The sequence below is a fragment of the Mustela putorius genome, unplaced genomic scaffold (genome assembly GCF_011764305.1).
Source record: "Mustela putorius furo isolate JIRA1106 unplaced genomic scaffold, ASM1176430v1.1 tig00537227_pilon_pilon_pilon, whole genome shotgun sequence".
NCBI lineage: Eukaryota > Metazoa > Chordata > Mammalia > Carnivora > Mustelidae > Mustela > Mustela putorius.
In genome coordinates, this window is record NW_025422368.1 from 1,122,638 (window position 1) to 1,132,538 (window position 9,901).

The 9,901-nt window shown below is 37.3% G+C and overlaps 1 pseudogene; it reads right to left on the bottom strand.

Moving 5' to 3' along the window:
* Positions 1-3,039: 3,039 nt before the first annotated feature.
* LOC101685972 lies at positions 3,040-3,983 on the bottom strand (annotated as a pseudogene).
* Positions 3,984-9,901: the final 5,918 nt, after the last annotated feature.

Here is a 9,901-nt window from a genome sequence, read left to right on the forward strand (position 1 = left end):
CACCAGCCTGCTTGCTACTAGGTAGCTAGCTGATCACCTCAGGGAAAGGGACTATACTGGGACCCAATATTAGTTTCTGCTGCTGGCAGATTAGGCATTCAACAGTGGCCTTACCAGATAAAACTTGGTGAGCAGTGGTCAATGTTGCTGAGCCCATGCATAACCTCCATCCCTGCCACCATGCCCATTTTGTTCTGAGATCATTGGGCAATGACAGGGGTCACTAGGGAAAGATGCTGACTGATATCCACAGAAAGGGTCATCCTATCCATTTGATTATTAAAATCTCCTCCTCTGAGGTCATCCTTTGGTGAACATTCACATGGAACACAAATATCTTCACATGTTTTGCCCATTCAGAGAGGTCTACCCACATACCTCTTCCCAAAACTTTGTGTCACAAATCTTCCAATCATGTTCCTTCTAAGTGCTACCATTTAGAGAAACCACTGGACACAGCCAATAAATCTGTATAAAACTGCATCTCTTGGCCATTTCTCCTTCTAAGCAAAATGAGCAAACAAAGGCACTATTTGAAGTTCTGCCCACTGGGAAGATTTTTCTTCACCATTGTCCTTCAGGAATGTCCCAGAAAGGATCTATAGAACTACAGCCATCCACTTTCAGATGGCCCCTGCATATTATGCAGAAACATCTGCAAAGCAGGCCCAAGACTTCTTTCCCTTTGCCATTTGATCATAGAGAACTCTTCATGAAGACAGAGGTGCAGGTTGGAAGAGGAAGGCAGGGTAGCAGGAGTGGGAAATGTGGGTGTTTGGCTACTTCTTCAGGTTACTTTCTTGTGCCTTCAGGGCCTGCTTGAGGCTGCTCACACATATACCGCCTCCATCTGATGATGGAGTGCTACTGTGCACACTCAAATTTATAGTTTCTTGGGTCAGCCAAACCCCTGGTTCTTGATTGACAGCTGAGGTTGCATGGTAACTTGGCGGTTTATTGTCAAATGTTTAGTGTCTACTGAGGTCCAGTAACAGAACAAGAGCTATTTCTCAAAAGGAGAACAATTATTTGCATAATATGGAAGGGCTTTACTTCAAAATCCTAAGGACCTATCCTGTGACTCATCTATAGGGGCTTGCCAAAGGCTTCAGTTGGAATCTCTATCTGCCATTAACCTTTCAAGCATCACTGGATCTGTTGTATCATGTGGTCCAAGGGGCAAGCAAAGCTGTCTGCACAAGCAGCGTGGACCTATTCCCAAGCTTTCTTGTTTTGTCTCCCACCCAAACTAGCAGCTTTTCAGGTCTCTCCGTAAATGGACCAGGGTAAGAAATGCAGTGAGGAATAAATTGTCTCTAAAATTCCAAAACACTACTAGGTACAGTGCTTCTTTTCTGGTTTTAAGAGGGGCCAAATGCAGAAACTTATCCTTCACCTTAGAAGGGCTCTCTTCATATGCCCCACACCCTAGAAATTTCACTGATGTAGAATTTTAGTTGAATTTATTTCCTACTCTCTGCCATGCAAATGTTTTACCAAAAAGTTTAAACTGGTTGCTGCTTCTTTCTCACTACATCGAATCAGCATAATGTTATCAATGTAATGGAACAGCGTGATATCTTACGGAAAGGAAAGGTGTTCAAGATTCCTGCAAACTAAATTATGACAAGGGGCTGGAATTGATATACCCTTAAGGTAGGACAGAGTATTGAACCTATAGTGCTGGCCTTTCTAGTTGAAAACAACTCTTTCCTGTGATCTTTACTAAGAGGTATCAAGAAAAATCAATTGACCTACCTGGATTTTTAAAAATAAACTTATCACATGGTCCAGGCTATGCTTCTTGCCTCTTCTACTCTAGGAAGTCCAATAAAGCTACTACTTTTTATAGCAGATCAATATGCCTAGTGGAGCCATGGTAGGTCCCAAAAAGATTTCAAATAAAAAGAACCTTACATTTTGAAGAAACGCCTTTTCTCCCTCAAAAACCAAGTACTTCTTTAAGAGAATGTCTGTTGGGCTCTCATGGAGTCTGAACACCTGCTCATAAAGCACCAGAAACCAGGAACCTGAGTTGCTCACCTAAACTGGGGATTTTAAGCTGAACTATAAAGTGGGCATTTCCAGAAGTACTCCATCATTACACTCTTTAAATTATAAGTAAAAGTGATAATTAACTAAGTCTAACATCATAAATAATTTGTATTAACAAGTTATTCAGACTCCCAGCCTACCTACTTGGCCCAAGTGGTTGGCCTTTCCTTAACACATATCAATGAGCTTGTTGAGAAAAATTGAGGGAAAAAAAAAAAATACCAAACTTTCTTTCCAGATGGCTTTGTCTTCTCAAGTACCTGACTACTCAGGAAAAGGAACAGCTTTATAAAATGTTATTATTTACTGAAGATTCCATTCATCTTCACCAGAAGAAAAATCATTGTAAGATTAGCAAACTATTGGGGCACGTGGGTGGCTCAGTGTGTTAAGCCTCTGCCTTCAGCTCAGGTCATGATCTCAGGGTTCTGGGATCGGGCCCCATATGAGGACTCTCTGCTCAGCAGGGAGCCTGTTTCCCCCTCTCTCTCTGCCTGCCTCTCTGCCTACTTGTGATCTCTCTCTCTCTGTCAAATAAATAAATAAAATCTTAAAAAAAAAAAAAGATTAGCAAACTATTATCAATAACACTTTCTCTAATAAGACATTCTACATTCTGAGCTTAAGACCCCACCAAACTAATTTTTGGCCTACCATCTCAATAGACCCAGGGAAAATAAGTTAAAATTACATCCTCTTTTACCCTCTAGCATAAGGTTATACCTACAAAGAGTGAGGAGTGTATTTCTGTTGATAGAATGGCTACAAATGTTACTGATGCTGAAGATTTAACACTACTCGTAAGCACTGCTCCTAAGGAAGAGCAAATGATGGATTGCTACTTCTCCTTCCATGAAAGTAATTCCCTGTGGGATTGTCAACTTAAAGGATCCTTAAGTCACTCGGGCTTGACCCCATATTAAAAGCAAATCAGACTGAAACAATGAAAGGGCGCATTAATGGGGAAATCACAGGAAAGTAGAATTAGCATAAAGATTTTTTTCTTCCAAAGGACTTTCTCAAAGCTTGCTTGACATCCTTGTTTCTTAGAGAATATATCAGAGGGTTTAACATGGGTATGACCAATATGTAAAATACTGAAGCCATTTTATGAAGTTCAGGATTGCTTGGAAGTGTGAGATACACAAAGGAGACAGTCCCATGGCTCAAATTTACCACTCACAGATGGGAGCTGCAGGTGCAGAAAGCTTTCTTTCTCCCTTCACTGGAGGGAAACTTCAAGACTGTGGTCACCAATGTACATGTAAGACACTATAATAACAACTATTGTAGGCAAAATGATGCAGGCAGCCAAACTGAAAAACACCATCTTATTGACAGATTGGAACAGGAGATCTTCTCGATTTGGTAAAAATCAGAGTAGAAGTGATCAATGACTTGGGAACAAAGAAAGACACTGAGCATGTTGTGCTGACTTGGAGGATGGAACCGAGCCAGCCACAGAGATAAGAACCAGCCACCAGCTGAGTGCAAAGGCGTTTTGACATGTGGACACTGTAAAGAAGAGGATTGCAAATGGCGGTAAATCAGTCACAGGCCATGGCTGCCAGGAGAAAAGCCTCTGTAACCTTAAAAAAAAAAAAATGCATAAAGAAACAGCTGAACCAACAACCTACAAAGGAGATAGTCTTTTTCTCAGACAGGAAGTTGACCATGGTTTTCAGGGCAATAACAGTGGAGTAGGAGAGATCAATGAAGGAGAGGTTGCCTGGAACGAAATACATTGGTGTGTTCAGCTGGGAGTCAGTTACAATGATTGCCATCATAGTAATGTTCCCCAAAAGGACCATGCCATAGACCAGCAGGAAAAGGAGAAAAAGGAGAATGTGGAGCTCTAGACGGACCCTGAAACCTACAAGAATGAAGTCAGTTACATCTGAGTGGTTGCCTGCTCCCTTGTCGCTCATGCCAAGAACCTGCTAAGAGGTACAAGACAAGGTAAAAATTGAAACTTCCATCTAATTCCCACTATCATAAATCTCTTTTTTCTCTTGTGGAAGACATTGAAATTTGTGCTATCAGCACCTATTGGCCACCCAATTGTATTAGGTGTCCTTTTCTAGAAGCTGAATCTAAGGCATGTTGTGATGCCCATCAGCACATAATATGTAGGTTACCTGACTCATAGTTTTCTAATGTGACTCTCCAAATCCAGTGCTCTTTCCATTATAGCACAAGTGACATCTATGCATAAAGCATTATTTCTTTATACCTATTTAGCTCTTCACTTGATGTTCATGGTGTTAAATATATCTGAAGGTTTTACAGATATATAAGTGTTCACTCTCATTTTTAATTATCACCTCAAATTCATTTTATTTTTGATAATGTTTCCAATTTAAAATAGAAGGATCTAATTAAAGCCTGATTTAAAATTCCATGAATAGACATTAGACCTGAATAGAGGTTAATATTTAAATAGTCTGTGAGAGTTTATGTTATCAAGAGATTTAATTTTGTATCCAAAATAAAAACCTTGAAAAATAGAATGTATCATAACCTTCTTGAAATGGGAAAGCTCAGACACACTACCAGGAGAAATCCATGGATTCTACATATCTGCACAAATCTGTCAAGAAGCCAATTTGATCTTAACTGTCTGTATAAGTGTTAAAAAAAAAAAGAAAAGAAACTTTAAAAATTTGTTGATTAAAATTTGGGGTTGGGAAAGAAAAATGTCAATTCTGAAAGTAATTTTATGATGTCTCCAATTAGACAGAGAACCATATACATATTAAAATTTTCTAAACAATTATTTTGAATCACACAGGTAACTAGTCTGAATTGTTTGTCTGATAATTTTGGAAACTGTTTTCTTGAATACAGTGACACAGTTATTTGTTATTCAAATTTTAAAATCAGTTATGATTTAAATCACCCAATACTGGGGACAGGCTTTGTGGCTTATCAAAAGTACCAAATGATCTAAGAAGTATTTGTTTTTGATTTAGCACATATGGTAGAATCACCATATTCTGCTCTCATCCTCCCTCAGGCAGGTGACAGTCTTCTTCATCCTCTGCTCTTATCCCTCAGCTCCTAGTGCTCTCAGCCCATCTTCCTCTTCCTTGCCACATATTAACTTTTCTAAAAATGTTAGCACCTTAGTGCACAAAAGGAGAAAACTGGCAGCAGTTTAGTGGTAGGATCCTTAGATCTCTTCTTTACCCCACTGCTCCTATGGCAAATGGAAATCCGCTGAAATAGTCCTAATTAAATATTTTTTTAAAAAGCACTAAGTGACCATCTTAACTTCTACAAGGGTGTTTACACTTAAATATTGTAAAGCTAGGTTTAAAGGAATAAAGATTTAACAGGGGAATTTCAGGCACCAGACATCAGATATTAAAAGGGCCATAGAACAAGAAAAAGAGAAAGAAGGCCTTGTTGACACTACAAAATTCACATCATACACCTGGATATTTAGCAGTATTTTAGCAGAAAATTTTCTCTGTTTAATTCTGGTTCTCCTTGTTATTAACCAAATTATATTATATTTTATGAAACTGTATCAGCAGGTATGCAGTAAGAGGAAATCATTGTTTTGAGATCATAGTTTTTTTTAGACAAATGTGTATTAACTCATTCATTCATAAAGTCACTGAATACCATGGGCCATCTAGTGTACACCAGCCAAAATACAGGAATACACAAGTATCAGAAAGGAGGTTTTTCCCAAAGTATGAGTGCATTTCATATTCTTCTTTTCCTACCATTTCATTATGAAATAACCAGTAGGTTGTGATTTGCCCTTCAGGTAAAAGGACATGATTTTGGGAGGAGTGCATACTAATTACTTTTTGTAATTTGTAACAAGTAAGTTTTGCCAATAATAAGTTTTATTCATGAAGGCACACAGAATGACTAGTTATTTGACTGAAATAGGCATAAATATATCTTTGACCTGAATATTCCTTTCTTTACTTTTATGGAGCAATTCTCTAATAGTAGATGCAAGGATACAAAAGCTACTGTGTTTAATTCTAGAAATCCAAAAATGTTTATGAAACTATGTAACAGAAGTGAAAGACAATGTCAAAATTAAACATTTTTTTAATTAAAATTTCACACAAAATGGAAAAGTCATGTTTTGAAATACATAGTTTTATTCTGTTTTAGATTAGTAATATTCCATTCTTCAGTTAAGAGTATTTCTTATTTCCTTAGTTTCTTCCTGATAATCTCCTGTAATTTTGTACCTTTGTAGAGACAAGAGGAGAAAGTAGGTGATCTAGTGAGGCCCCTTCCAACCTGATGAATGTTTCTTTATAGAAACTGAAGTGAAAATGCAACTGAGCCTATAGAGCTGCCCTGAATGAGCATCCCTTTCCTGCACTGGGGTATCTCACAGGTCTTGGACTGAGGGAGATCATGGCGAATGAGAATTTAAGCAAGGCAAAGACGAAATCACCAGTGAATAGTGGAGTCCCTCATGGCCTGGGGAATGCAGCAGAGGAGTCATGGTGCCCTTAGTTAGCTCTACTGAAAGCATCTCTCATTATTATAGTATGGTTGGGTAGAAAGTGTTCTTCCAAGAGAGGATAAAAATAAGTCAAGCCTAAGAGTTATTTTGTATCTAGTTGATACATTTCATGTTAATTTAATATTACAACAATGCACTTTATTAATCAAAATTATGTAGCATGTGACTCTTTTGGCTTTCAGGGTTCTCAATTTTTGTTCTTTTGTTGCATGTACTGTATGTTTAGAGGAGACCGGTTATATACTCAATATGGTTTTACTGTGCCTTACACAAAGAGAAAATCTATTCAGAATGTATGTCACGGGGTGGGGTAACAGAGTCTCTACTGCACTGCTAGGTGATGGCACCCAGAGCATGTCCCAGAACATTTCTGTGCTTAATTACCCAACCAAAGAGATCTAAAGTATATATGTTGTACTGTAATAGGGGTTTATGCCTGGACAATTAAGTGTTTTATTTGTTTTCTGAAATGATGTGAACTTATTTTTCTAAACACTATGCTAAATAAACTTTATATTTATAAAAAAAATAAGTCAATTATGGGATGATAACAATGGCAGGCTCCACCTCGATCCCATGAGGACCATATAGAAGAGACAAAGAGAAGAAATTACATTTACTCCTATTACTCTCCTTGAAGCATCTCTGGGTCTTTAAAAAACCTTGTTTTAAGGTTGAGATAATATATTTTACATAATTTCCATTCATCATTTAATTTCTGTCTTCTACAGTAAAACTGAATTTATCTGCTGATGCTTTTACATGACAGCTCATAATCTTATATTGTCTCAGTTCATTGTCCCTATTTTCTTACCATATCTTACTCTTTGCTAGGTGGTTTTTATTTTGCATATTATACTATAAAATATATTACAATGTTACTAGTGTATTCATAATTAAAATAAATAAGCATAAGTTTACTAATAAGTGTGACTATTTGAGTATAAATGACAATTATCTCAAGGCCTTGTTGCCTCTGGTGGAATAAAACTTGGTTCTAGGTAGATTGCAAGTTTGTGGATCCAGATATAAGAAGGTACCCATTTCAATGAAATATAAGAAGTAATGAAAAAGTAATGAGCTTTAAGGAAATAAATATGTAGAACTATACCCATTCTTAGTATGCCTTATAATGAATTTTGGTTATCAAACACAGAATGTAATGCACAAGATAAAATGTTTAAATAAAATTTTCTTTGGCATACTTATCATCTAGTTATTGCAAAAATATGGTATAAAAAGGAAACACATAACTCCAGTGTCATATAGCCTCAAGTGACTGGAATCATCAGCTAGGCAATTCAGTTGATCCTGGCTACGCAGTCTGGACTGCTGGTTGGTTGAAGATTGCCTTAGCTGGATGACTGGGGCAGCTTGTCTCTTCGCTGTATGTTTCCTGTCTGCCAGCAGGCAACATTGGGCATGTCTTACAGTAATGGTTGAGAGAAAAAAGTGAAAACAAATGCAGCTGCACTTTTCAGTGTAGTAATCCCTTTGGCAAAGGTGAGTGACATGCATGAATCAAGGCATGGGGCCTAAGTGGAAAAGCACACAACTGCAAAGCATGGAGTATGTCAAAGGGAGGGGTGAAGAATTGGGATCATGTCAACATAGGGCTGGCTGTGTCCTGAGATGGAGTCTCATTAGTCCTTTTTGAAAGGCTTTACCACAGGTCCCTGGCATATACTCCCTGTTAGAATGAGGAAAACTTCCAAGTGATTATCTGTTGGCTATTTTGAATTTTTTTTCCTTATAGCTATTAGAAATTCCATTTCTGCATTTGTTTTTTTCCCACACCGAGGCAAGTAATATTCCTTGAGGTTATTGGTGGTTTTTTCCCACCTTCTTGTATTTAAAGAATGATAGCCATACTTTGTCATCTAAATTTATTGTAAAATTGTCATGAGATTCGGTTTTGCTTACAAGATGCTCTACTTTCATGCGACTATTTGGAAAGTCAACCATCTTGCTATTTATTTTCTACTCAACCCATCTGACTTTTGTCCCATATTTGTTTCTGCTTTATTATGGATTGAGTATTTTTATTGTTAAATTTGCCCCCTTTATTTACTTATGAACTGTAACTTTTTGTTTTGTTATGTCAGTGGTTGCTTTCAGATTTACAGTATACATTATAAACTTACCAGATTCTATCTTCAAGTAATACTATACCAATTTGTGCATATTAAAACAATTTTATAAAATCTACTTTTATTTCTCTCCTCCTAGTTATACATTTCTCTCATACATGTTATAAATTTGGCCATACATTATAATCTTTTTATTTAAACAATTATTTTAAAATATATTTAAACAATAAGAAAATTATAACATATTTACCCATGTAATTCCTATTTGTTTTGGGCTTTTATCCTTTTGTAAAGATCCATATTTCTCTCTGGAATCATTATCCTTCTGTTGAAAGGATTTTCTTTAACACCTCTTCTAGTGTGGATCTGTCGGTGATAGTATTCAGCAGCTGCATGTTTGTAGCTATCATTATTTCACCTTCATTTTTTTTCTTCCTTTTTTTATAATTTTTTTATTAACATGTAATGTATTATTAGCCCCAGGGGTACAGGTCTGTGAGTCACCAGGTTTACACACTTCACAGCACTCACCATAACACATACCTTCCCCAATGTCCACAGCCCTAACCACCCTAACCCTAACCCCTCCCCCCAGCAACCCTCAGTTTTTTTGTAAGATTAAGAGTTTCTTATGGTTTATCTCCTTCCCAATCCCACCTTCTTTCATTTCTTCCATTCCTACCACCTAAGCCCCCCATGTTGCCTCTCAGCTTCCTCATATCAGAGAAATCATATGATAATTGTTTTTCTCTGATTGACTTATTTCACTAAGCATGATACCCTCTAGTTCTATCCATGTCGTTGCAAATGGCAAGATTTCAATTCTTTTGATGACTGATAGTATTCCATTGTTTATATATACCACATTTTCTTTATCCATTCATCTATTGATGGACATCTAGGTTCTTTCCATAGTTTGATTATTGTGGACATTGCTGCTATAAACATTTGTATGCACATACCCATTTTGCAAGATTAAAGAATCATGGGGAGAAAGCCATGAATTCCATGCTTTGCTTTCTCTTCCTCTGGAATTCTGCTGTTCTCTTTGATGTGTGAGCTTGGTCTTGGCTGGATTTCTTGCTGATCTTCTGGGGGAGGGGACCTGTTGTAGTGATTCTCATGTGTCTATGCCCAAGGCAGAATTGCACCACCCTTACCAGGGGCCAGGATAAGTAGTTTGCTCAGGCTCACTCTCGGGAGCTTTTGTTCCCTAAATGCTTTCCATAGAGTTCTAGAGGATGGGAATGAA